Source organism: Perissodus microlepis, chromosome 13, assembly GCF_051167445.1.
Source record: "Perissodus microlepis isolate ML-2025 ecotype Zambia chromosome 13, ASM5116744v1, whole genome shotgun sequence".
In the NCBI taxonomy this organism is placed as follows: Eukaryota; Metazoa; Chordata; class Actinopteri; order Cichliformes; family Cichlidae; genus Perissodus; species Perissodus microlepis.
In genome coordinates, this window is record NC_140473.1 from 25,335,989 (window position 1) to 25,363,762 (window position 27,774).

The following is a 27,774-nucleotide window of genomic DNA, read 5'->3' on the forward strand; positions in this document are numbered from 1 at the left end:
AATCACTCTCAGAAATGTTGCTGTATAATTATAATATTTGGTTCTTCAGTGGGACAAAGCAGCGTTGTTAGGCAGAGCCAATTCCACACTTCATCCTTTGACAATATGAGCAATCGCCTTCAGTTTTGTTAATCAAATACACAAAGTAAAGCACACACACACACACACACACACACACACACACACACACACACACACACACACACACACACACACACACACACACACTCAAAGCAATTCTGAAACCTACCAGTTACAAAAGTCCTCAGTCTCGTAATACCAGCACACTCACACACACAAGCGCACACACACTGATTCACTCTATGTGTTGCTTTGTGATATGCTAAACATTCTGTAAACATTACCCTGTGCATGGTTACTGTCACCATGGCAGCATGACAACAGTGCTTAGCCCGGCCCCTCAAACACGGGACAGTAGTGTTATTTAATATTTGGCTACCCATGAGCACAGCATGTTTCTATCACATAATCCTGTCACACTAGTGAAGACTTCTCCATGCAGCCCTGTGCAGCTGAACACAGCCCAGCTGTTGCTATGTTTTGGTGTGATCGCACAACAACAACAAAGGATAAAATGCTCCCTGAGAACAGACTGGCCTTAGTGCAATCCCACACACTTTGTCCACGGTCAGCATCACATGGGATAAGAGCAGATGCTTTTGCTCAGATTTAGGGCGCTTAGATCATTCTGAGGTTGTGTATCAAGTTAATTAAGGAAGGACGGAAACAGATATGTTTATGTGGCTGTAACTGAGGAGATTGATGCCAAAATAAGTTTTTGGCCAACATATGAAAAAGTTATTTTAATACACTTTTTGTTTCTAAAACAGCATCAAGATAGAGGCTGAAAACCCAGATTGTGTCATGAACCTGAAGCCGGGGTCAAACTCTGTCAAAACATTCAGTAGCAGAACACAGAAACAGCAACATTCTGCTCGTTTAGTGAAACTTGCACTTGATTAGTTGTGGTGAGATGCTTAAGTATAAACGCCAATAAATGTACTTTTTTTAAAAAAAATCCTCTGTAGTAAAAAAGCAGCCATCGTCTCTGATTCAACCAGCAGAAGAAGCAGAGGTCAGGAGACTACATTTTTCTTCTGTCATTACAGTTAAAAATCAGAGCTTATTTAAAGTGTTTCATTGTTTTGTTCATCTCTGTCTTTATTTGGTATCATCTTTATTTAATCATTTGCTCATCATTTTTTGTATTGCTTATCGAAGTTTCTTACTGCCTGCATTTATATCAGTCAAATTTTTGGTTTTGCTCATTTCTTCATGTAAACTGTCTTTAAACTGAATCAGAATCAAAAGCAGCTTTACTGGTAAAGTATGTGTACACATACAAGGAACTGGGCTCTGGTTCAGACAGCAACATGACACAGACAATAGTAACATGTATAGTATATTTATATGTACAATGGTGCAGAGAACAAAGATGCTGGAAGAAATAAGTTTTCTTTACTATAAGTTTTTTATAAGTTGTTGGGGGGTTTTTTTTGGTCTTTTTATCATGCATTTTCCTAATTTTTAAATCCTTTTTCAAAAAAAATATTTATCCGGGTCAAATCCGGGTTTAAAATTTCTTAATTCTTAACCAAGCAGCAACCTCAGGGGCTGAAAAATAAAGCTAGCTCAGAAGCTCCAAAAACTGCAGTTCCTCTACTGGCCACTTGAGGCCAGCTCCAAAATCGGGTAGTTCCTTTAGACTTAGCATTATTAGGAGCTGTGGTTGATGGATGTCTGCTTGGCTTCACCTCTGTTAATCTGTTCCGGACAAAACTGGGAGTCTCAGCAACAATTGTGGTATTAAACCCTGTCCACACAGGAAGCTGTTTCCTCGTCAAGCATCACTTTGTGGCTGATGGTTGGTTGCTATTAGATATTCCACGCTCCAGTTGCCTAGGTAACCTCTAATACATTTACTGCCCTGTCATATGTCAGTCAGTGCTGTTCTGTGTTCTCCTTCAGACTCGGGTCAAGGACCCGCTCACTTTGCAATTATTTCACTTGAAGTCAGTGAATGCGATTGGCTTTCTTCGCTCTTTGGCCGCCACATCGCTGCAAGCTGTTTCATTTTGTGGACGTAAGTGCCTTTTGGAACATTTTTAATGCAATTAATTCAAGTTATACAGCTTGCTGTGTGGTTTACTGTGTTAATACATTCTCAAAACTGTCTGTCCTCCAGTTTTCAGTAGTAAAATTGTTACTAAATACTTATACAGGGTATAACTGTGGCATTATTCTGTATATAACTTTAAGCTAATATCACATTTTGGACTCAAGCAAGGCTTTTTACCATGTGCACACATAAGTAATGGCAGGATCCACCTGTACCCCAAGGGTTTAAATCCAACCATATGCACCACAAGTGTGTGTCTACATTTTTCATAATTTCCTGATGTTTTACACAGAAGTGCAGCCCACTGGCTCCTGCACAGAGGCGCACTTGTCAAAACATCCATGCCGAGTGAAATGAACTGGCTGAAGCGCTTTCACCCGAGGAATCAAAGGAAGGTGTGTCTGCTGCTTTCAACCCTGGAAACGACCAGGAGCAGTGTTGGTGTTGTAACCGTAGCAACGTAAACAGGAGGGTTCAAACACTGATTAAAATGTGTGCAAAGATTATGCAAGGTGTGTGTATGGAAGTGTGTGTCCATGTGTGTGTGTGCATGCATACTGCACACATGGTTTCTTATGCTTCTTAAGTCAAAGCCTTAAAGTCAGAGTCTTCTTTCAGTCTCTGAAGCCCGTTGAAAACCACTTCAGCTCACAACGCCCACTACTCACTCCTGGCATCCAGTGGAGCAGCAGGCGTGTATTTTATTAGGAAACGTAAGTGTGTGTTTTACAGCGTCTCAGCAGCATAAAAATAAGTCTGTCTCTGTGCTGATGTGTGTGTGTGAGCAAAGCTGAGTTCAGTTTAACGTGTTCTTGGCCTCCCCTGATTTTTCCACTCATTCCCACATTGAAGGAGTTGTCTCCCACTCTATCCAACTATATACATCCAAGCATCATCAAAAAACATGAAGGTCTTCTGGTAAGACTGATCTTTTGGGCGTTATATACACACAGCTGGGGCCGTATTGCAGTAATTTGTTTTGCACCACATCTGGTGTGGTTTCACTTCCCAAGTCTTTGAAGGAGAAAAGGTCATTTCAGTGAGATTTAGTTTGTTCCTACGTGTTAATTTTTAAGGTTTGGGAAAATATTTTTTCTAAGGTACGTCACTATTAACTATTCTTTTTTTTAAATTAAGTGGAATATGGACTGATCCTCTTCGACTATGTGTTAGAACAATTGTACCTTTCACATATCTGCTGAAACTGGTCTGAGCCACCAAACTAGTTTCCTTCCTGTGGATTAATGATGTGATGTTTAGTGATGAACAACAGCTCTGAAATGTTACATAACAGCCTGTATTCACCAGCAGTTCTCAAGCATAAAGTTGGGATTTAAGTGTTTTTGTTTGCTGGTTGCATTTTTTTTTTTTTTGCCTTCGTTGGACAGTCACTATGTGAGAGACAGACAGGAACCACATGTTTGTTGCGTGTGTCATGGCTATAATTAAACTAAGGCTATTACGACCATGCTTGTTTCTTATATGTGGGTCAGATGATTTATACACTTTACTTCTACGTTCCACCTCCACACTCTATTATAACAGTCAAACAGATTTCAACAAAATTTGGATCAATGGTTTAAGAACATGTGCATACATTTTAGTATGGAGGAAAGCAATTTTCAAGGATTTCCGTACAGGGAGTGAATTTTTTGGACAAAGGTTATTGATAATTTGATGCAGACTCAGCAATTTTAAATAATTTGGCGAAAAAACAAATGTAATATCCAGCGTATACATCTGCCAAATCAAATATGCAGTGCTACCCGCTATGGCGCCCCCTTGTCAGTGATGAAGCAGCTGAAAAGTAGCAGATTTTCACTTATGCTGCAATGCTTTCTGATGACTATGTTGTTATTATTTTTATTATTCAATATTATCTTCATATGAGATAACATCAGTCAGTTACACTTCAGAAAACTAGCTCTAATTCCCATCCTTTCATTGACTACTGGGTTGCTAAATTCTACAATAAGATACAGTTAGGTCTTAAAGTGTTAGGACAATAACAAAGTCCTCCAAATTATTTAGATAACTAACTGACAAAGGGTTCCATGACCTGCTGAGTTCTGCTGTTTATCATTAAAAGATTCCAAGTATAGAACAAACATTTGGTAGCTGTTTACTGGAAGTCTCCAAACAAGGTCCAAGGATATGTCAATGCAAGAGCAGGAAGCCATCGTTAGGAAAACCAAAATAAACCTATCGGATACATAACAAAAGCTTTATGAGAGATCAGTCTTAGAAGAGAATTAATTTACTGTCCAACTTAACAACACCAAAAGGCCTGAAAGATCAGAGAGGACGACTCTTACAAACTGGGCCACATGGCCATAACAAATGGGAGACAAGATAAGATAGGGTTACTGTATTTTCTCCCATAGGAGAAAATCTTCCAAGTACTGTACTAAAAAAACAGACATTAACACCAAATAAGACAAAAACCGCAAATGGAAACACATACATGGGGATAAATAATAATAAAAATAATTTAAAAAACAAGTACTTAAAAACTCTCCACTTTTCTGTCACTCAGTCACAAGCTCCTCATTTATTTAACTGGCAGAGGAATACATTAATTCAGAGGAATACAGTCATGCAACCCCAATTCCAAAAAAGTTGGGATGATTTTCTTTGTCATTTTTTGGTGTCATGATGCTCCAAATGTTTTTATTTGGTTAAAAACAGGTCATTGGATGGGAGCAGATGTGCTAACTACCAATCCCATAGGCATTAATACACTCCCAATGCCATGAGAGATGTGGACTTTTATACTGAGCGCTCATAACAAGCCAGATGAATCCTTTCCACTTTGGTCTCAAGAGCATGGTTTCCATGTTTTCCACTGAAAATTTCAAAGACCACAGAAAACCTTTCCACTTTACTTCAGCCTATTCTGAATGAGCTTTGGCCCAGAGAAGACGACAGCATTTCTGGATCATGTTCACATATGGCTTTAACTTGCATTTGTGAATGGACAGACAATGATTTCTGAAAATGTCTCCCATCCCATGTAGTGACTCACACGACAGAATCATGTGTGTTTTTAATGCAATGCTGCCTGAGGGCCTGAACATCACAGGCATTCAGTATGTTGTTTTTTTTGCCTTGTCTCCTTGTGCAAATATTTATCCAGATTCTCTGAACCTCTTTTTAACGCTATGAACTGCAAACAATAACAAACTCTTCACAATTTTACATTGATGAGCATTATTCAGAAATGATGCCACAATGTCTGGGCCCAGTCTTTGTACAGAATGGTGAACCTCTGCCTCCCTAAGATGCTCTTTTTAGACCCAATCAAGTTACTAACCTGTTGCCAATTAACCTATTTATTTGCAAAATTATCCACCAGGCGCTGCTTATCAGTAACATTTACTTTTCTAGGCTTTTGTTGCCCTGTCCTTTTAGTTTTGAAACTTGTTGCTGCCATTAAATTCAAAATGAGATAATTTTTTCCTTGAAATAATAAAATGTTTCAACATTAAAGATTTGATATATTTTATGTGTTCTATTGTTAATAAAGAATAGATTTATATTATTTGCAGATCGTTGCTTTCTGGTTCTATTTAAACTTTAAACTGTGTCCCAGCTTTTTTTTAGGCTGGGGTTATACAAACATTGTGTCATTGTACAAAAACCAATGGGTCTGCTGAAGTTTCTGGATCCACATATTATATAACCATACCTGGTGCTGTGTCTGCACTATTTTATCCCCAATCAAGACATACTGGCTTGAAAAACGTAATGGTAAGGTCTAATATAAACTAGACAGGAACACAAGCCTTGTATTAATGCTTCAGGTGTGCAATGACAGCTTTGTCATTGAAAAAGCTCAGACTCGTTATGCAAACAGCTCCGAAAAGTTTCGTTCCACTGACTGAGTCCATGTCCTGGATACTGAAATATTTTGACTCAAACAAAAACAAATACAAAGCCGATAATTCACCACATTAAAAACTGTTAAGTTGGTTTCTAAAACAAAAAGATGATTTCTGGAAAACACCCACAGACTCACTTATGCTCACACACTCACAAACTGGAGGAAAAAGGAAAAAGATGGCATGCAGCGTGGTGGAGATAAAGACAAAGATGACGGCGGCAGCAAGACAGACAGTAACACAACTTTCATTCCAGTTAGCTCCACCCAGGATAAAGCTTTAAAAAATGGTATGTAAGATGTTTTCACTGAAAGTGAAGTCATGTACAGCATGTCTACAGAGTTATTATCACATGAATCTCACAGACTGACGTGAAAGGGGAGAGGCAGCAAAGCAGAAGAGCTGGTGTTCAAAAGAACCTCATAATGTTTTGGTCTATATCAAATCATTTTACTTTATTTTTATTAGATGTGAGCATTTATTTCATCCAAATGTGGATTAAAAGAAGATTTTACTTTTTTTAATTAAAAAATAATTTCAGTTTCAGTGCATTTATTCTAGTAGAGACAGTGCAAATGCCTACTAAGACAGTCTATTACCATTATCTATTACCACATCTGTAGTGAGTGCATAATTAAAATACAGTGTCGTGAAAGTCAACTAGTCCTTCCAGATCTACTACTACTTGACTGACTCATGCATATAAATCATACTTATAATCCTACTTTGTATGAACTACATGAGTCTTGTGCACGCACATATGTTTGAAATATAAAGGTTTTATTTTGAAAGAGTAGCTCTACTTTGGAGTATTACCAAACTCTTAAAAGCAGAGATATTAAGAAGGCTTTGCAAAAGTACATAATGTGAAAGATACGAGCCGTCGTTACCCTTGTGTGTGTTAACGGCCAGCTGTACCAATGTATCAGCAGCAATGCAGGGAAGTAACTTTAGTAGTTACATGTAATTGTCAAACGGCATGGTGGTGCCGCTGTTGCCAACTGTTCCTAGGTTAACAGTTGAAATAAACGGTTAACATTACAATTTAACATGATCTCATTAACATGAGAAAACAGATGACTCTCTGCTAGGCATACGTGCATACGTGTTATAGAGTTATTGAGATGTCCTGTATCAGTCCTTGTGACAGCAGAGATAAATAAGTGGCTAAAAAATAGATAGATGTAAATTGTTTCACATTTCCCCCCCCTTTTTATATTATTTCATAAAACATATCGTTTTAGATACACCTTTAACTGATATATTATTCTATACTTATTCTGAATTTCCTACAAACTGTGTATGGTCGTTTCCCCTTCATAACAAAGAGTTAGTATGAGTTAGTATACTAAGAGTTAGTATACTATATGAGTATAGTCTTAGACCATAGCTTGTATATGATAGATGTATGCAGCCACTATTGCTTGAGCCACTGGTTTTATATTCCTAATCTTGAAGCCATTAGCAATTTAGCCAGTTAGCAATTTAGCCACCAAAATTTTGGCTTTTACACATAAAGTAAAGAAAGCGAAGTAAAAAAAAAAAAAAAGCCAGAAGTTAGCAGATCTGGATTAGAAGGTAGTCCATTAAAAATACTTTAAAGTCACCAGCAGAACAAACACAGTGGTGTTGTCCAGTTCACTGTCTTGAATTAGGGGAGCTGAGGCCTAGCAAACACTGGCCTGTCAGAACATCTGTCAGTCTAAGCTGCCAGTATCTATATCAGCATTAATGTTATGGACAGGTCTTGGGGGTCCAACCTGTCCATAAAGGTAAAGTTAAAGGTCATGGTAAATTATGTTAGTTTGGTAATGAAAAGACCCACAAGGCAGATAAGCTACTGTATCTTGAGATTAACTTAATTATTTGGTTAATAGTAGTTTAGTGCTTCTGCAGCAATCAGTATATAATCAAGCACCTGGCCATGCATTCTAACTTTTCAAACATTAGTGAAAGAATGGGCCATTTTAAAAAGCTCACTGAATTCGTGTGTGGTACTGTAACAGGTACTACTGTGAAATTTCTTCCCTCCTAGATATTCCATGATCGATTATGTGTTATTATGGCAACGTGAAATTCAGGCACCAAGTGGAAGACAATGTAAAGTTAAAGAGCGGGGTTGCCAGCTGCTGGGGCACATATTTGACACAGTTCAAAAAATCCTCTGGCATTAACATCAGCACAAAAATTGTGCACCAGGACCTTGATGGCATGAGTTTACATGACCAAGCAGCTCCTGTACATGTAAAGTGTTGGTGGCCCAGTATGCTTGTCCGTATGATGTAGTTTCACTTAAAAATTTCAAAACAAATGGAAATGCGGTGACGATATTGTGCGCTAACAGTCAACTGTTGTGTCTGTGTGTGTGTGTGGTGATTTCATACTTCCACGCCAGGAACTAGAGATAATGTCTCTCCTGTTTGTTTCCTGCTTTGCAATCAAAGACAGAGGTTTCTGCACTTTAGTAACTGAGACTAGATTTCTCTCTAAGTCTGCTATCCATGTTCAGTTGTAATTATGTTTTGTTTAACTTTGACCTAGTGTATAGGTTTATTAATCATAGGACTGAACCTTACTCCTATGTGTAAATTTAACGGGTCTTGCTGCTTATCATAATTTATAACCTCAGCTTTGTGTGAGTAACAAAGTAAATACTCTTTCCTTTTTTTAAAAAAAAAAAAAAAAGAAAATGGAAAAGCAATGCAACTTGAGCTAAAGGCCGCCCTATCGCCCTTGTTGCCCGTCCAGTTCATATACTCACCCAGGATAAATAAACAAGAAATAAATTATCTGGCTTCCCAATATCTGTAAACCTGAAATATTGCTATATATATCTCTTTAACTTACGCTAATAATTGTGTAAACTGAAAAGCCTGACAGGTCTCGCGCAAGTTGGGGGAGGTAAAACTTCAAGTCCCAGAATGCTGTGCGGCGGCGTCACTCTCCCTGTCCCCTCCTACAGCGCACGCTCGCAGGCGGAGAACGGGCAGAACGGGTCGGCTCCGTGTTTACGTTGAGATGCTCACAACAAAGGACAGCGCACCGCGGAGAGGCTGTCATTTAAAATAAAGAGAAAGCACCGTGGATATTTTCTCTTACGGTGAGCGTCTGCAATTCACGACTCCTGGAAGGGGCGAGCAAATACCAAATTAACCCTAATCTGCTTCCATTTTATTTATTTTTCCTACGTGATACGCTTTATTATTTTTTTATTATTATTTTATTTTTTTAAGCAGCTAAGACGCGGAGAAATTAGGACGAAATCTTCTGCCGTTTTTTCTATGTTTTTGTTTTTTCCTTCTGAGCCGGTGGGACGATAGCTAGCTCCTTAGCCTCTGCAAGTTGGTTGGAAGGCTAAGCAGCTGAGACCGACCGCAGGCTCGGGACAATAAGAGGACCTCATCATTTATATCGCAGTGAGTTCCCAGGCCACCTGACTTTGCTTGATAATTAAAACAGCGGGTGTAGTGCGACAATAGCCATCCTGCTGCCCGCTAATAACTGTCTTTGTTCTGCAAACGGCTCCGGGAATGAACTGCTCCTTCATTAACGCTACTTTACCTCATTTGGTAATGTCCACTCACTCACTCACTCACTCCGCGAGTAAAGTCATGACAGGGAGTGCTGCAGCTGCAGAGCGCTGATCTTTGTCTCTCAGACGCTCACACATATGCACCTGTTTTGACTGTGTGTTTATCTAAGTGGAAATCAGAGGCAGCTTCGCTAAGATACAGCTCTCTGCTTGGCATTGGCTGACTGTATCTTTGTGTGCAATGCAGGCTTCAGAGATGCAGGTATTAGTTTACATCCCATCCATCCTGGGTGCTGACCTGTCACAGGGAGGGGTGAGTGAGAAAGGGTACATTGCCTGATAAGGAATTAAGCAAATGCACGGACGCTTTTGCCATTCCCAGAGCTTGATTGCGAGTTAATGACTTCTCCCTCCTCTCCTTCTCTGTCTCCCATCTCATTTCACCTCTCTGTCTCCCCCCCTTCTCCTCATCTCTTTTTCTTTTTTCTTTCTGTCTGGTTTGGGTAGCTGGTGTGGATCTCACCACTTCCCTTCCCCTTTCTGGAAATGTCACAGAGAAGAGAGACGTGCATTAACACCATCTGCCCCTGATCTTACTTCCATTGTCTGCCTTTTATTGTGACTCTAATGAGGAAATGTTGGCAAGTTGTAGCAACCAGTGCATTTCATTTTGTCACTGAACCAACCCCACAGCTTTTTAAAATTTGTTTCAGAATAGGAAATTCAAATAATTATAAACTGTATAGTTCTATCACATTTTTATTTAATTTAAGCTTAAAAGGAAAGCAGGAAAGTAGGCTTTCAATGAGTTCTAGCTACAGATGCATGGTGCGAAAAGTGTTGTGTATATAACGTGCTCTGTTGCAATCAGTTTTCTGCAAACATATAAGTTGTGCACAGTGTTATTGGGCAATATGGGTTTGTATCAGTGACCAAACACGTCTAGATCTGGTGTCTAGAATCAGACCCTGTATTATGAAGAAGATTTAAACAGTTCTCAGAATATGTCTTCATACTGTAGCAATGCTGATAACCGACCAAGCAGAGCAGCACAGGTTTTTCGACATGTTCACAATAAAGTGTGTAGAAACACTGATGAATGACAAATATTCAACAAGTATTAGGAATTTGAAAGCAAAACAGTTACTGCAGACATTAAGCTGTTAAAGAACAGTGTCGACTGTTAGTCGTGTAAGTTTATATGCTTTCAATGTCATTGCCAAATAAAGTCTGACTACAATTAAAATTTTGTCCTCCACTGAATTTATGTTAGCTTAATGTTTGCTTTTTTAGCTGTGACCTGACAGTAGGGGGACAAGACAAAGAACAAACTAAAAAAAAAAGGTTCAAATTGGTGAATATCATTTGTAAATCTTTAGTAAACTTTATTATATAAATATATTATTATTACATTATATATGGAATTAAAAGAAACAAGAAGTGAAGTCCTCTCAGCTGAGAATTGCTGTCGTTTGTTGATGACTTAAAAAGAACTAAAGACTTTTTAACTATCCATGCACCAAAGCCAGAGAGATCTCCAAGGAATGGGGATGCTGTTTCCAAGAGCATTGATTGGTCAGTAGGTGGTGATTTTATACTTATCGATCCCCTGAACATAACAGAGGAAAAGGAGCGAACTGCTTTGCAACGCTGAAAATCCAGAGTTAAATCTGATTTCTTATCTCACTAATCCCTAATCCTGCGTCACAGTGCAGACCTGCATAAGAATCCTGCAATTCATCACTGCTATAAATTGTGGAACCTTCAGCTTCTAGTGGGCCGGGATTTGTTGTGTAACAGAGGTGAGAGTGCAAGTATTGCATATACACGCTTGCACATTTACATAGGGTGTGTTGGCTACAGGCCCGAGTGTGTGTTCATGTCCTCAGCATGCTTTAGAGTCTCAATTTCAGGAAGGAAATCGGAGCTGTCGGTGTCAGACGGGAGTGCAGCTCTGATGTCTTAATGGAGGTTCAGTGCTGCCTGTATCCTTAGTTACCCAGTCTGTGGGGACACAGGGAGGCCTCACAGTCTCGCCTCGGTCTGGACTGGAAAAAAAAGGAATGAACCCTTTTCATCTAAAATGTTAACGTTTTTTAATTTCAATTAAATATTTAGCATGATTTTGTAGACGAACAGCTTCAGTAGCACCATGAAACTGTGCTAAACACCAACAGAATTACTAATGTGCTTACCCCCTATCGGCCTTTTAAAAGTGGCTTTCAATATTTGAAGTTATGAGCAGTTGACTTTATGGCAGTTTTGGTAACGCATTTTTGTTTCTGTGAGGGATTTTGGATTCCCGAAGCCTGTTTGCATGATGAAATGTTGTCATTACGAAGCAAATGTTCAGAAATAGTTTTGACAAAACGTCTTTAGTGCGAAGATCAATGATAGTCTTTCACAATTAAAAGGAAAATTCTACATATCTTACATATTTTTTCTGGGTGTGTTTTGCACTTAATCTGAAAAATACTGCTGCAGGAGCTTTGTTACAGTACATTTTTAAAACATAGCAGCACAACATAGCGCTACATTGTTGTATTACTTTGTCAAGACAGCCTGATAAGTAGACTGTCGAAGATAAGTGGACAAATTGAATGAATGCGTTTATGTGAACTGTATAGAAGCCTTTTATTGCACATTCACTCAGACAAATTAAAGCTGCCAATCATGACAGGATCCTTGCATCGAGTGATTATATTTGAGTTTCAAACCAACCACTCAGCCACTTGCCAAACATCTGTGTGCTGGCACCCTTTTAAACCTTAATGATACAGTGTGCTCGTGCTGAGAGGAGATTTTTTGTGTTTGCAGCGTTCTTTAAGTGTGCACGTGCCTGTGGTGTGTAGTTTTATCAGAGAGGGCCGATGAGCTCAGCGGGTGTAATCGTCGGTACAGCTGAGCGGCAGCTTTCCTCCCGCTGTGTGAGGAGCTTGGCACACTCCGCCCGGTCCGGCTTACACTCCCCTGGGCTGGTAAACAGGCTGAAGTTTGTGCAGGGAGATTACGTCTGTCATGGAAAGTGGGTCAGACAGTGGGCACGATTCTATGGCCTTGTTTCTGCAAGGTAGGGAGTAAAAGAGGAAGGGGAGCGTTAAACCACCAGCCATTTTCCATAGCGTTGCTTTAAAGAGCCTGCGCTTAGGGCGCTTTCCTTTTTTGCCAGAGTCACGGTTAGGTTCTTGTGCATTTGCTTGCAAGGCAGTCATTTGTTGGTAGGCTGATCTGTTAAGGAACTGTGAGGATGCATGCTCAGTATGTGACTCATTTTAAAAAACAAATGACATTAAACAAGTTAAACCTAAGAAACAAATGGATCATTCCTTCCACTCATTCCACGTGGTTCATTTCAGATTCAGACAAGCATTTGTAAAAATCATATTTATGTGAGCAGCTGCCATAATATGTGCTTGCTTTTTGAGTCCTCATTTTCCCGAGATAGAACCAAATGCCACATATGCAGCTAATGCACCGGGTTAAAATAACCGAGTATCCTTTGAAAAGATTTGGGAGAATGCTGCTTTTGTGGATTGCATTTTGGGCAAGTGAAACCCAACATGAAACTGTTTTGCCAGAACATAAAAACCAGCTGCCTACTTTGTGCACGTTCTTCTTGTACCACCAAAGCAACTTATCCTTTGGGTCATGGACACAGGATCTCTGAATGTTTCCTGCTGTGTCTAACACGGGGGTGTTGGGAGTGGAGCCTTTATTCAGTAGTAGCTGTCCTATTGTTGCTTAGTCGGATTTGGAATCTGGGAATTTAAAGGCCCAGATAAGACTATATAGTCTTTATTGTCTTCCTCAAGTTGGTCCTGTCCAGTTCTTATGGTGTTGCAGGTGGTAATATCCGGATGGAGGAGTGCCTCGCTGTGGGTTATGGCTCAAGGTTTTTCAGCACATCATTGCATTGTAAAGAGAAGATGAATGTTATTCATTTCACCTGGCAGTGGTTTTAATGCTGTGCCTGATTGCTGTATGGTCTCTTGAGTCTTATTGTCTTAACACAAATAAAGATTTTATAGTGAAAGACAACAATTCAAGACATATGGATACAGCAGCCGAAGAGAGTGCCTGCTTATGTCTTTGCTGACGCCAAGGTGCATGTGATGAGTGCTGTCTGTTTGTTTGTTTGTTTGTAAGATTAGGCAAAAGCTACAGGGCTCTATTTCGTTAATCTTACTGGAGCAGTGGAAAAGGAACGGAAATAAATCTTTCTTTAAAATTGCACGAGAGGTGAAGGATAAGAGAACTAGCTTAGGTTAAGGACAAGCTCGCCCAGTTCCCTTTTAGTTCTTACTACTTTTTTCAGACAATGTTGAGGACACAGTATACTTTTTTTGTTCTATATTTTTCTTACTTTTTATCTTCTACCATTAACCAATTTGTTACTTCATTCCTTTCCCTCACAAAGACCTTTTCTCTTGCTTTAAATACCCAAGTCAGAAAACTGAGGGTAGAGTGGAAACTGAAATACACTGAAGCTTTTTTGGCAGCTTTATTACTCTAAATTCATGAATAGGATCCTTATTTGTAAATGCTGATGGGGGAAAGAAATTCTGTTAATGTTGGGCATTTGCTGATACACTTTAGTAAAAAAATGCAGGTGTTGTAGATACTCGATGTGCTACATAAAGACAAGGCCACTACATTTCACGTTTACCAAAGAGGCCGATTCATGGGAGAGCATGACCTTTTGACAGCTCTTATGCCCTGAATGGGCTGGGTTTCTCACCTTTGTGTTGTTGGCATGCCTTTTTGATGATAATGAGCAACACCTCTCCCCACACTCAAACCGCAGCCTGTTGCCACAAGAGCTTTAGTTTCTGTTTACATCACAATAAATTTTCACTTTTTATAGCTGAAACTGAAAGTACTGTTGAGGTTGTGTATTTTTTTTTTTTTTAAAAAAGTGAAAGAGAACTTTTGTGCGATTATAAAATCTCAGAGGTTTCCTGCTTTGCTATTAGTTCGGACAGGCGACTACAGCTGTTGCTGGTGATATCGGTTGGCACTTTATACTGCTGCACGCACATACATGCTCATTTTCATATGCACACATGGGCTTGTAATTGTCAACCCCTCCTTTGATCGTGCTTGATCACCATTTCCTGCTTCACTTTTTAACCTTCCTGTCTCAAATGAACTTGCGTGTGCATCGGACACGCAAACAGTTGAGTGTGTAACTTGTTGATGCTTTGGCCTGAGATTTCTGAGATATGCTATTTAAATAAATAATATATAAAAGTGTTGTACTATTTAAATTTTTGAGCAATGTAAAGTCTTTGTTTTAAATGTCTGGAAAGAGTAGCCAAACTAATACAGCTGAAGCCTGAACAGGGTATTAGGACTAAACGACAGCTCATTTAATTTGGCTGCCTTTCAACCAGGTGCAGCTCAATTAGACCTACACACACCCTTCCCTTTTCCCTTTCTAGAGAAAATCAACTGGCACCAACACTTTAAGAAATGGATGGTGAACGGAAACATTAACCAACCAAAGGCACGCAAGTGATGAGAACGTTTTCCCTGATGGTTCCTTTTCTGCTTTAGCTTCTGTGGAAACAGGATGATTGATGCTACATACCTTTATAACATCTGTTTCAAACTACTAATTTACCTTTAAATACAGTAAAATTATTTAACTTAAATGTTTCCATCTTTCTAGTTGCTATAAACATTAATGTAGTCATTGTATAGTTGGTAGACAAGCACCGTCCTCCATCCTTATTTTATTCCTGCACAGTTTGAATGAAGCACCCACAGTTTCATTGAACATGTACAATGACAATAAAGGGCTATTTTTTTTTCTATTCTCTTCTATTCAATATTGTTTTTCTAGATAAGAGTGACACATGCTGACCTCAATAACACTGAACTGGATGCAGATGAATCATTTTGAGCTCACATATCACACACACACTGTTTTCTGCTGTTGTGTGCATTTAAGAAGGTCACATTGGATGCCTCATGCAATCAAAACATGACATGACTATATAAGCATTTGGTGCTGATGATGTGGAGTCTATAAACACCCTGTGAGGACTTAACTTCTTGTGGGGAGAAAAAAACAACTCAGGTCAATGAGTTTGGTTTTTTTATGTTATTTTTTTTTAGGCTAGTTTAAAAATAAGGAAATGCATTGAAAATCTGTGTTTCCGTATATTTAGTGTCTCATTTTAGCATTTTTCCCCACTGTCCTTGAGAATAACGCCATATTACATTGTGGATATCACCATGGTCATAACTTGTAGGTTAAGCTAATCATTTATCCTTGTTCCTTCCTGTCTCATGCTTTCTTTCCTGCCTGGCCAGGTTTGTCCTGGATATCATTCAGCTGCTTTTCTAGTGTGTCTTTTGTCTGGCGGTCGAATGTACTCAGGCTTCACTGTGTTGAATATGGCAGTAGTAGTCCTTGTTCTGCTCTGGGATCGACTGGCTCTGGAAATCTGTAACGCTCTCCATGGCTGCTTAGGGCTGCTTTTACAACTGCAGGGCAGGAAGACGGAGTTGATCAGGAAATGCGACTGAATACATGTCTCAGTTATATATTTTGTCACAAAATACTTGAATGAAAAAAAAGGAAAAATATTTAATAATTTCTTTACAACCACGCGTACCTGTAATATCTCAGGTGTCCCTATACAGGAAGTCTGGACCAGGTATCCATTTAAAAGGCCAGAGTTTGTGTTCTGAGAGTACTCGAAGTGGAATCACCTGGCTTACAAGAGGCAAGTTTAAGTGCCAAAGAAACACACATCGCTCTTTACTGCTTTAGTCTAGTGTCTGCCTTTGCTTCTTCTGAAAATGCACCTGTATCGCACCCCGAATTAGATATTATAACCACTGGCACTCGTTAACAGCAGTTCTTCTCTTACTGATGTAGGTACTTGGTTAGTTATTACTTTAATGGCGTAAAAATAGGCCCCGAGGATCTGTTAATATTTATTGGCTAAATGCTATAAACACAATCCTACAATCCTAACCTTTTGTTATTATATGAGGAGTCATCAAGACATTGTCTCCTGTTTAGACTTTAATTCGTAATATTTACTGAAGAATTTAAGCAATACAAGCGGTTATATCACAAAAATCAAATCAAAGAAATCACAGGCATATCATAATAAAATTTAATCAAGAGAACTGAGACTGGATATCTAATACTACATTTGGAGAGAGTGATATAAACGTTGCATGGCCAATGCAGCCTCACTCCTTTAAAGTCTTTGGGCCATTTTGGCAAAATCAGCTAAAGAACTTCAATTCCAGCAATCCATTCAGAGCTGGCATTGGTCGATCCTCTGATTTTCCCAGTTCTGTACTCCAATTTACTCACGTACTTTCTATCATATCTTTCCCGCTCTTAACTGCAGACATGTCTCAGCTTGGCCTTCATGATTATTTCAAGCACATTTCCTGTTTTTTACAGCTTATCCTTATTTACTGTGAAATTGCGCATTCGTATTTTCTCAATGAATCATTACCTTCATTATAAACTGTTACTATAGATTATTGAATTTAAACAAAGTCATCATCAGTTTAATGGATTTCAGAACTCTGAGTCGTAATATTCATATTATGGCTCCATACTAAACCGCTTGTTTGTGGTTTATAAGTGGCAGGGGCTTGGGGACGTCAGCCCATTTTGACACTCCCTCTTTGCAATCACCGGTTGCACTTAGGGAGTGAAAAGGTGGATATTCTCCTCGTCTTCCACTTCCTGTGTAAGGCTGTATTCGTCTGCCAGTAACTATTGCTGGGGTCAAGTAACTTCCTAAGATGAGCTTCCCATTGATTGATCAAGAATCATCATTTCATCCATGTAAGGAGCATTCCTTATAGCTTGCCGATACACTGGTTCAGTTTTTGAAGGGTGGACATCCACAAGAGACTTGTGGCTTGTCTGTCACCATAAACAGATGGTGGGGTATCTGGCATATCCTTAGCGTACACTTGTGTAACTCTTCCAGCTTCCAAACACAGCTTCCACTGTCGTGTAACTGGGCATTTTAAAGATGTTTTCCTACTCTTCTGTGGTAGCATTCACTTTGTTTCCTCATCTTATCTGTCCCATTGATTCATGTTCTTGGGTTATTGTGCCCTGCCTTTTCAGCTTGTGACACATGTGGCTTGACTCTTATCTTTGTTTCCTCTTGCCCCTCCTGTGGGTTGTTCCTCCGTTTCACTGGCATCTTTCCTTGTTCCAGAATAGAGGGGGTAAACTGGGGTAGGTTTAGGAGCCTAGATAACTTGCTCCCAGTTCAGCCCTTGGCTTCTTGCTCAGGGGCTCCTGGGTTGTGTCCTCATTAAGCCTGCAGCCTATATCAAAGTCTCCCTCCAAAAAACTCCCTTTTGCTCCGTTGCTCATGTCTCGCTTTTTCCTAAGTGTTGCTATCGTCTTCCTTCTGAGCAGGCTTACAGGTTTTCTTCTTCTCCCCGCCTGCCTTTAGCAGTTTTTGCAGATAGGCAGGTTTGGCTTTTTGTCTTTGGCGTTCAGGTAGATGTTTTTACTGCCGCAAACCTTTCTACACCAGCAGCTGACTCCCTCCTGCTTTCTTGGGTTGTCGTTAAATTAGAAAACAAAACAGAACAGAAAAACACCTAGTTTTCCTCTAGTCTGTTCAGACTTCTCAACTCTGCTTTAAAGATCCCTGGTTTATTACAGCAAAATGAGGAAAAGAACTTTAATTCCAGAGTGACGTTCACAGCTGTTTGCCGTTGGTTGATCCTTTGAGGATCCTATTTTTACACTATCCTTTTGAAGTCCTTCCTTTATGACGACACATTCCTTGCCATGAAACCCAGTTCCTTCTGAAACATGGCTTTTTATACTCTTTCTATCATACCCTCCCCCAATCTTTCTTAACTTCAGACCTGTCTGTCTACAAACATACCCTCTATGATTATTTTATGCAGACATACTGTTTTTCCACAACTTATCCTGATTCTTTATGAAACTGAAAATTCTCATTTGCTCAGAGAATTTTAGTCATTCTTTATAAACTTTTACTATAAAACCCTGAATTGTATCTTTGCAGTTACATATTTTTTGGAACTGTGCACCTGGCTCTGAAGTCCTGTATTTGCTGTTTGCATGCCAGGAGCAAGGCGATATCAGTCCTTTTTGGTAGCAAAGATGCTCAACTTCTGGCACAGTCTAATCTGTATCTGTGGGAAAACCCTGGGTGTTGTACAAACATTTACATTATAGACACATGAGGTTTAAAATTTAGAAAAAGTAAACATCTGAAGGATATGAAACATGAGGACATCATGTGTCACCAAACACAAGAGATTCTGATGACCATGAAGATAATGAAGAAAAAACATACTGCACAAACACACAGGTGTCAAAGTTTTATATCCATGATTACATTTTGTAGTAAAGGTTTAAGTTTATTACCGTGATGAGTATCCAGGAAATAATGTACTTCAGTGTAATATCCTGTTCTGTAACTGTGATTATTGCTTATTCTTGATTCCATGTTTTTATGGCCTGCTTGTATTAAGATGTGAGTACAGAACATCCTTGTTGTACACATGCGTCAGTGTCTGATTGCATGTACCGCACATGCAATCATCCTACATTATATGTCTGCCTCTGTGATCGTGTCATTTTTGCATGTCTAAGACCTTGCGTAGGTTTGTGTCTTGTTACACGTCCACCTACGAGGCTGTTTGTCGTCTGTGTGTATAGTCTGTGTTCTTCCCTCTGAATCTTTAATGAGACTGTAACTCGAACACCAGCCCTCCTATTTCTACCCCTGCCTTCTGTCATCAGTTATCCTCCTCCCGGTGCAGCTCACGGGAAAACCAGACAGTAGACCTTCCCTGAAAACTGAAAAAAGATACCTTAGTTCCACAGTGGACAAAGCAGCACAGGGGCAAACTGTGACAGTAACCGTATGGCCTTTTTTCTCAACATATTAACATGCAACCCTGCCCGGCTTTTTTTATATTTTGTAGCAAAAATGAATTTGTGTTCGGTCCCATATGGAAAAGATATATATAAATCTTATAAAGTTTGTATCTGTCTTGTGCGAAACTTGTATGAAAAGCATACAAGAGTGAAAACAGATATAAGATCCCTTGAAAAATTATATAAATGAAACTTGTATGTTTTAGATACGTACTAAAACAATATATGAAAGTAATGAGAAAGTGGCCACTTTCATGAGTAAATCATATAAGCCTTATATGATTCACTATATGAAGTAGGCCACATCTTATGCAAGTCTTTTATACGTTTTTTCTATTTCTTTTCCATATGGGGGTGTTTCAAGGTGTGAATATTTGCTAGATGATTGTAACATGAAGATCTAAAGGTTTCTAGGTATTTGCTAGTGGAAAACCCAGTGTCCTCATAAACTGATGAATTGATAGCACCACAGGAAAACCTGAATAGTAGCTTGTGATGTCAAACATAGCCACATTATGTAGTATGAGACCATACTAGATTTCTACAAATGTCTGGCATTTGCTTGTTTGAAGCTTGTCTTGTATTAGAGGCCTTGAGGTAAAATTCATTTCTTCCATTTGCCAGACAAAATAGGGTTTACTGCTATAGCCAGTTTTTGGGAGAATCAAGGCTTATTTTAATTATTCTTAATTTAACACAGCCCAAGGTAGATTTTGGGAAGTCTGATTCACATGGATGTTATTCAGAAAAAAACCCAGGAAAACATGGGAACCACCTCTGTTCTTTATTACTCATCCTGAGCTGCTTTTATTTGAGAGTAAAGATGCGGAAAGAAGGAAACACTGGGATGAGCCATGACACATTAGCCATGAGTCAGATTCACCTCTGTTCACAGTGGACTTAGTCTTCTAATATACCTAGCCTCCAGACAGTCCAACACTGGAGTCCCACATTATAAGACCTTGAGCGGATCTTGTTTCCGTGGGGGCGCTCTTGGATTTTGTGGAGCTGCAGTCCATTGGGGCTTCTGGAGCAACCAATGGTTTGTTTTAATTATTTAATTAAGTTCTCAGCAGGAATTTGATGCCAGAGGGGTTTGACTCCAGTCTCCCATTAGGAATGGTGGGTGTGTGTTGCCATTTTATATTAGGCAACATTTTTACTTTTGAAGTGAAATATGAGATGCTTTGTAAATGGATGTGCCATGTTCATAGTTAAAATTGGCCAGAGAGGTGTGAGATGTGTTGAGCTTGCAGCAGCGTTTATGGGATGCTCCTGCATGTTTCCTTGTAGCTTTGATTTATACACAGAGCCCCTTGACCTTTGATGCCATCTTCACCATGTTCACATATGCTTTCAGCAACACAGCTCAGGTTTACATTCCTCACCTTGTCCCTAACGTTCAAGTCCCCTTCCTGATCTGCTCCACATATTTCATGCCTGGCTGTTTGTAGCTGATGAGTGCGAGCATTGTTGTGGCAACACTTCCTCCGGTCAAGTGCTTGGCATCCGGCCCAAAGTGGATTATTGTAATCGGCCTTGTTAGCAACTACTCATTTTTTCCGCCATCGTCACAGCTATGGAAGATCCTCTTAAAAGTAGCTCGACGTGGCTTAATATTAGCCACTACAGTGTCTATGTAGACTCACTGTTTGAGTAACACCACATGGGAAATTGGTCTGCTTTGTGTAGAAGTTTATAAGGTCTCTGGCGTAAGCTAATGGTCACTCCAGAAAGCCCAAACAACACAGAAAATTGATGTCTTCTAATATGTTTCCATAAAAAGGGAGGAAATTTAACTCTACCTCACATACAAAATGACAGATGGGCTGAAGCTAATTATTTTTTTATTTGCCATACTAGAGAGCATATGTGCACCATCCTGAGCTAGTCGTGTATGTCTGCTGCTTATTCACATTTACTTTAATGGTTTTTGGCTGAGTCTCCCTTCTTGTGTAAATCACAATTCTGCTCAGCTTTCATGATTAAGACAAACAAAACCAAATGAGATCCAGTGAAGTCACATATATTTTGCAGCAGTCAGTTACAATAAACTGATATATGAATATGAATATTCAGTTTTTGGTACCGGGAGCTTTTTTGGTTTTTGTTTGTCTTCCAACTGGTATTTATGGACGACACCTGGGTGGGCTTTTGTTGCATGCATGTAAACAGTGCATATGTAAATCAAAAGAGGGATACAGTGGCCAAAATACAGTCTCAAAACCATCTGCTGTCAGTAGATGATAAATGGCCTTTTTACAAAATTAATGAGCATTTGTATTTGGGCTATAAAGAACAGGAAGTCGTGGCCTACTTATTAATTATCCAGATATACACTGGCAATATTGAAAAGCAGGAAACACTGGTCTGATACATTAGGTGATAGCTGATGGGATTCTATTGATTGGGTAGTGATTAAATTATCCTCATGATGAGATGACGAGTAGACTTGCAAGCTTGAGGAAGAATTCACAATTACCCTGCAGTAAAACCTAGATCCTGGATTTTTTTCTCTTTTGTTTTGAATTTCTTTGAATTTGTCTCTCTTTCAACGTTGGACTGCAAAGTCGAGGTTCACTGATAGATTTCCCAACCAGGCAGGATCAATTCAACATTTCAGTTTAAACCAGATGAACTAAAATGAGTCAAAAGACTTAAAATAATTTAGCTTGTGGGAATAACAGCATATTATTTGATCTGGGCACACAACCACACGCAAAGTTTTTGGTCTAGGTGTAAAATATGAGCTTTTAGACACCAGTTGACTGGACCACAACAACTAAAGACGATCATTTTTGGGTAACTGCCCTGTCTTTTGAGAAGCAGAACTAATATACAGAAAGAACATGTATAATTTGGACAAATTACAACTTATTGAGTTAAATTCAAAGGAAAAAGACCACCAAAACTAAAAACGAAACAAAGGAGCTGTCCATGGATTTGCCCAATATATCTGTACAAAGAGTTTTGTAGTGTGTGCAGTATAGAAGTTATAGTTGTTGTGTGTTGAGTTTCTGTTAAAGTGTGTTTTAGCTTCATTATTAGAAGTTAAACCTGGAGGTTAACTGAACTTGCCACCCTTTATCTCCAGTTTCCTCTGAGCTGGACAGACTCGCTGTCTGCCTTACCGTGCCCACTGTTTTTTATCTTCTCCCTGTCGAGCAGCGTCATGGGGCTCATGTGATCCTAGCCTGACACTATGTGTTCATCCATCATGGTATAAATACTGGACCACACACAGACGCACACTGGAGAGCACCTCCAGGGACCCCTGAACACGATAAGTGTGTGCCTGTCTGTGAGAGAGCAGGGAATTGGGACTTCCTGTGTGCATCGACACACTGGCTCGGTGTAAATCACTTTCAAGCAGGCCGAGCTGCAGGCATGTCTAATCCCAACAGAAATGATCCTATGGTCCTGTGAGGTCCTGTATTTATTTAGCCTCAGAATAACATCAAAATTAAAATACATTTAAACCACTCACAGCCATACAAACAGTAATTTTATTTCAGTTTTATTGCTGAAACTACCACTCAGCAGCACGTGTTAGGAATTCCCACTTTGACTGCTATTGATAATGCCGTCTTATCTCTGTGTGTACACGCAGCTGAGCTGTAGGTGATGTAATTCACACTGCACTAATTTCCTGTAGCATTGCATCAGCCGTAAATTTCCCAGACACAAGGTCGTCTTGGATTATAGTTTCTTTGGATGGAAATAACTCTCATGTACTCTTTGGGGGACTTATTTAATCTGTTTGATTAGAAATAAGTTTAATAGATAAAGAAATGGACTGATAATGAGCTAATTGTGAACATAAAAAAAATCTTTACATTAACTGTAAGAATTTAAATTTTACATTGTAGGAGGTGTTGTAGCCCTATTTCTTAAATCCAAGTCACACCACTGAAGGAGAGTGTGAGCAGCATGGAAAATTAACGCTCGGCATTTGCCAAGCGCAGGCAGATTTTTAGATTTTGTCTCGAAGCATCATCCAGTCAGTTTGGACAGTAACCAGCGGTCCTCTGGAACATCTCTCCACTCTGTAAAAAATTTACTGCTTTTGAGCAAGAATCATCGTTACTCATACCATTTCAAAGCCTTCGATGTTCTGTTTTACATGTGGTCAGTCGTGCATGTTCTGAGAAAGCAGCGGGTAGAGATGTGCCAGTTAATGTACATGTTTGTATTGAACCATTAAGCTTATCTCACCTTTAGATAACAGTTCATAAGATAAAGTATTCAGAATGCATCTCCAAGTTGTCTTGTGGGGGTCAATCTGATTATTTGTTTATTTGTAATAACACTCACCAGACAGGTTATTAGGTCCACCTGTCTAGTAGCAGGTTGGACTCTTTTGTCTTCACAGCTGCCTTAATTCTTCATGGCATTGATTTAGTAAGGTGCCAGAAAGGTGGACCATTTTGAATTTGATTTTGGCTTCGTGAAATGGTGAGGCACCCTGCTGGAAGCAGCCATGAGAAGATGGGTTTGGCATTTAAATGATGCTCAGTTGGTATTAAGGAGCCCAAAGTGTACTACGCCACCACCTGCAGCCTGAACTGTTGATGTGGGGTGGCTGTAGGTCACGAGGTAGAGCAAGTCTACTGATCGGAAGGTTAGAGGTTTGATCCCTGGTTTCTCCAGTCTGCATGCCAAGTATTTTTGGGCAAGATACTAACCCCAAGTTGCTCTCCAATACATACATCGGAGTATTAATGTCTATGAATGTTAGTTAGGAAGCAGTAAAAACCTTAGAAGAAAGTGCTTGTGTGAATGGGTGTGATTGGGTGAATGTGGCATGTTGTATAGAGTGCTTTGAGTACTCCGAGAGAGTAGAAAAGCGCTATATAAGAATCAGTCCATTTACCATTTGATACAAAACAGGATGGATCCATGCTTTCATGTTGTTTGTGCCAAATTCTGACCCAACCATAGAAACTGAAATGTGTGAACTGTAGCCTCAGTTTCCTGTTCTTAGCTGACAAGAGTGGTTTTGCTTCAACATTTATGTGTGTTTTGTGTTCAGAGATGCTCTTCTGTATGCCCTGGTTGTAACAAGTGGTTATTTGAGTTTCTGCCAGCTTGAAGCAGTTTGGGCATTCTCCTCTGGCCTCTGGCATCAGCGAGGCATTTTCACCCAGTGAACTGCTGCTCACTGGATATTTTCTCTTTTTTTGGACATTTTCTATAAATGTTCAAAAAACCCTAGAGATGGCTGTGTGGGAAAATCCCAGTAGATCAGCAGCTTCTAAAATACTCGGATGCCATCTAGCATTAACGACCAATCATCTTTCCTCATTATTGTGATGCCCGGTTTGAACTCCAACGGGACAATGACTTTTGAAAATGACTATGTCTAAATGCACTGAATTGCTGCCATGTGATTGGCTGAATAGATTTTTTTTTATCAGCAGGTGTACCTAAGGAAGTGTCTGGTGAGTGTGTGTCTATTCCTGATACAGTATTAACTGAGGGGCCCAGTTTAATTAAATTGGGATCATTTTGAATTGTGAATTGTGCAGAGCTACTCTAGTAGAGTCCAAAAAGCATGGCGCTGGACTGAGGACTCTTAAGTGTAGACATAAGTGGAAGGCCACTCATGAGAACAAACAGTGTACACCTTTCACAGAGTCCATTTCCGTGCCATGTCCCGGGTGACTTCCTTAGAGTTCTCCTCCTCTTTCCTTTCTTTTCATGTCCTGTAATGTTAACACCAGCTGTTCATGTCCATCGATCTAACCATGCTGACAAAGGAAAACACAGACAGAAAGAAAAGAGAGAGAATCTATCATCATGTTTGCTCACCCTCCTGCTTCCCAGATCACTTTCTGAATCATCGAGCATCTAATCTTCCCAGTGTGCAAACTAATCTTCCTCAACTGACCCACCCGTGCAGCTATGCACACTGAAGAGGAGACCCTGAAAACAAGCCTGCACCCACACAAATGCATTTCACTTCACACAAACGCTCACAGTGGATTAGAAAATCCCCACACACACAACCTCCCACACCCAAACGGAACTCTCCAAAATACTTAACCATAATTTGTAGGGTTAACACATGATTTGACTTGTTATTGGGTCTTGTTAGGATGAAACTGGTTTTTTAAGACCAACAGCACTTACGAGGATGAGGTTTATGGTCAAGACTCTGCAGTCCTCCTTTTTTTTTTCTACGGTCGTAAAAGCTCCAGCATGATGTGCTGGATAATGCTCTGTTTTAGTCACCATTTGGAAAAACAATGAAAGACATTCCAAGAACCTGCAGGAAGCCTTTCATCTCAAGCTCTTTCCTTCTTTGAAAGCCATAAAGAGACGACTGATGTCAAGACCCGTGAGGCTTTTTTATTGTTATGTTTACAACACCATCTGCATCAAACTTGTTGTTTCACATTTGGTTGTAATTTGTTTGTGGGCGTCAGCGTCTGGATTATTAGCACTTTGACCTGATTCTGCAAAGATTAATCGTGTGACGGGTTAGTTGCGGAAAAGGCCTTCTCACTGCTCTTTGGATGTGAAAAGGCTGAGCTAATAATTTATTTAAACAAACATCTTGTCGGCTCTCATTAAAGGTAAAGAGGCAGAAATTATTCTCATCAGCTCACTGAAAGTTAGACTCATTCTGGTCTTCCTGATCAGCTGCAATCCTTGTGTTTTTATTCTTTTTTTTAAAAAACCTTTTTTAATTAGAAATCATAATCTGGCAGACAGCTAACATTTTGAGTCGGCTGAGAAATTGGCTCTTCCATCAACCAGCTGGTGTTTGAGGTTTGTGATTTGAGCCATCTGACTCCTCCCCCACATCGAGATTCTTCTAGGAAAATAAAAATCACAGTTGTAAGCTTGACGCTGTTCTCTTTTTTTCTTATGCTTTGTTTAATAAATGTTTGTACCTAATTGTAAATGTTTAACCCGACCCTTGAAGTCTACAGTGGCTGCTTTGTAGTTCACAAGAAGGTTCTACACTAAAGCTCCTTTAGTTGCTTTCTTAAGACAAAATATTGCTGCCATTGTGTCAGCAAAGGTTTCCCATTTTACAATGTTTGTATCATTTTTTGTTATTCTGTCATATTTTAGGACAACTTAAAATGACTGAGTTAAAATACTTCATAAACTTGTCCTTAAAGTAATATTTTTGAAGAAATATGTTATTTCTCTCAATAAGATTAACTCAATGATTATGTCATCATATAGAAAATAACTGACAGATCAGTGAGAGGAGATGGTAGAACCTGAACTTCCACTTGCAGGTTACAAGTAAACTTCTCAAAACTCCATGCTTCGTCTTGCCCAAGTTGCCCGCCTTATTCCCTTATAGGGTGCTGGAACACCCTCAAAGTGCATAAATCCCTTTTGCAGGAAGCATTTAAGGCCAAATACTCCTCTCGGTTTGGAAATATGAATTTCAGGCCCTGTGATGGCTGGTGCAGGCCGTCACCGTAGTTACATATAAGATTTACATTTGCACTTCACTCGAGTGAATAATGTTATGACAGAAATTTGCTTCTGCACTTTGGATAGTAGCAGGAATTACATTTCAAATTTGCAGCTATGAGCGAGGGGCTTTGACCACAGCAGCAATAACCTCCTCTCTGTGAAGGTCATTCCTCAAGGCCACGAGCTTCTGCACTCAGATTTGTTTTCGCTGCTCTGCTGAGCTCAAGAAGCTTACCCTGGTTTCCATACAGAACGCAGGTTAGGCAGATTGGGAGTGTGACGGGGACAAAGAGTTTTGTTTTTCACATTCTTGGTGGTGTGAGATGATTAGCCACTGGATGAGGATACAAAGATTTTAATTCACTTTAGAAAAAGCACAGTGAATATTTATAAACTTCCTTTGTGCTCTATCTTGATGGTATCCTTAAATCTGTACTAAAGAAGGTTACTTGTGCAGGTAAAAGAAATCATTTCTATATGAGAATTTAGAGACTGTTGGCATCTAAAAAACAGTAAAAAAAAAAAACTGCTCATGCATTCGACCATTTTTTGGTTGATGGGAACCCTCTTTGGTTTTGCTGCACTGTAACCATCTTTGATGTTCAGGCTGGTACCTAGAAATACTAACCTGACCTGAGTGTCGGAGGAAGGCACAGTGGGTGGGAGCAGGTGTCTTACTGACATTACCATAAACCAACACTTGTACCAATAAAGTATTTTTGTAAATTCAGTTGGAAAGTAGGACAACACCCACTGTATCTCTGAAGTAGCTCAGAATATCGTGATGTTTTTCGTTTGCTGTGGTTTTCTCATATTTCACTTGTAAGCATCACGGTTTCAAGAGCTTTCACCTGTG

The 27,774-nt window shown here is 39.5% G+C and overlaps 1 protein-coding gene across 2 annotated transcripts in view; it reads left to right on the plus strand.

Annotated features, from left to right (window-relative positions):
* The first annotated feature begins 8,987 nt into the window (after positions 1 to 8,987).
* Positions 8,988 to 27,774, plus strand: part of peli1b (pellino E3 ubiquitin protein ligase 1b) — a 51,320-nt gene continuing 32,533 nt past the window's right edge. The window contains exon 1 of one of the 2 annotated variants that reach the window (XM_084948423.1): positions 8,988 to 9,437. The gene's annotated coding sequence lies outside the window, so the exon portion shown is untranslated. The remainder of the gene's footprint in view (positions 9,438 to 27,774) is intronic. The other variant, XM_084948424.1, reaches the window with a different exon arrangement.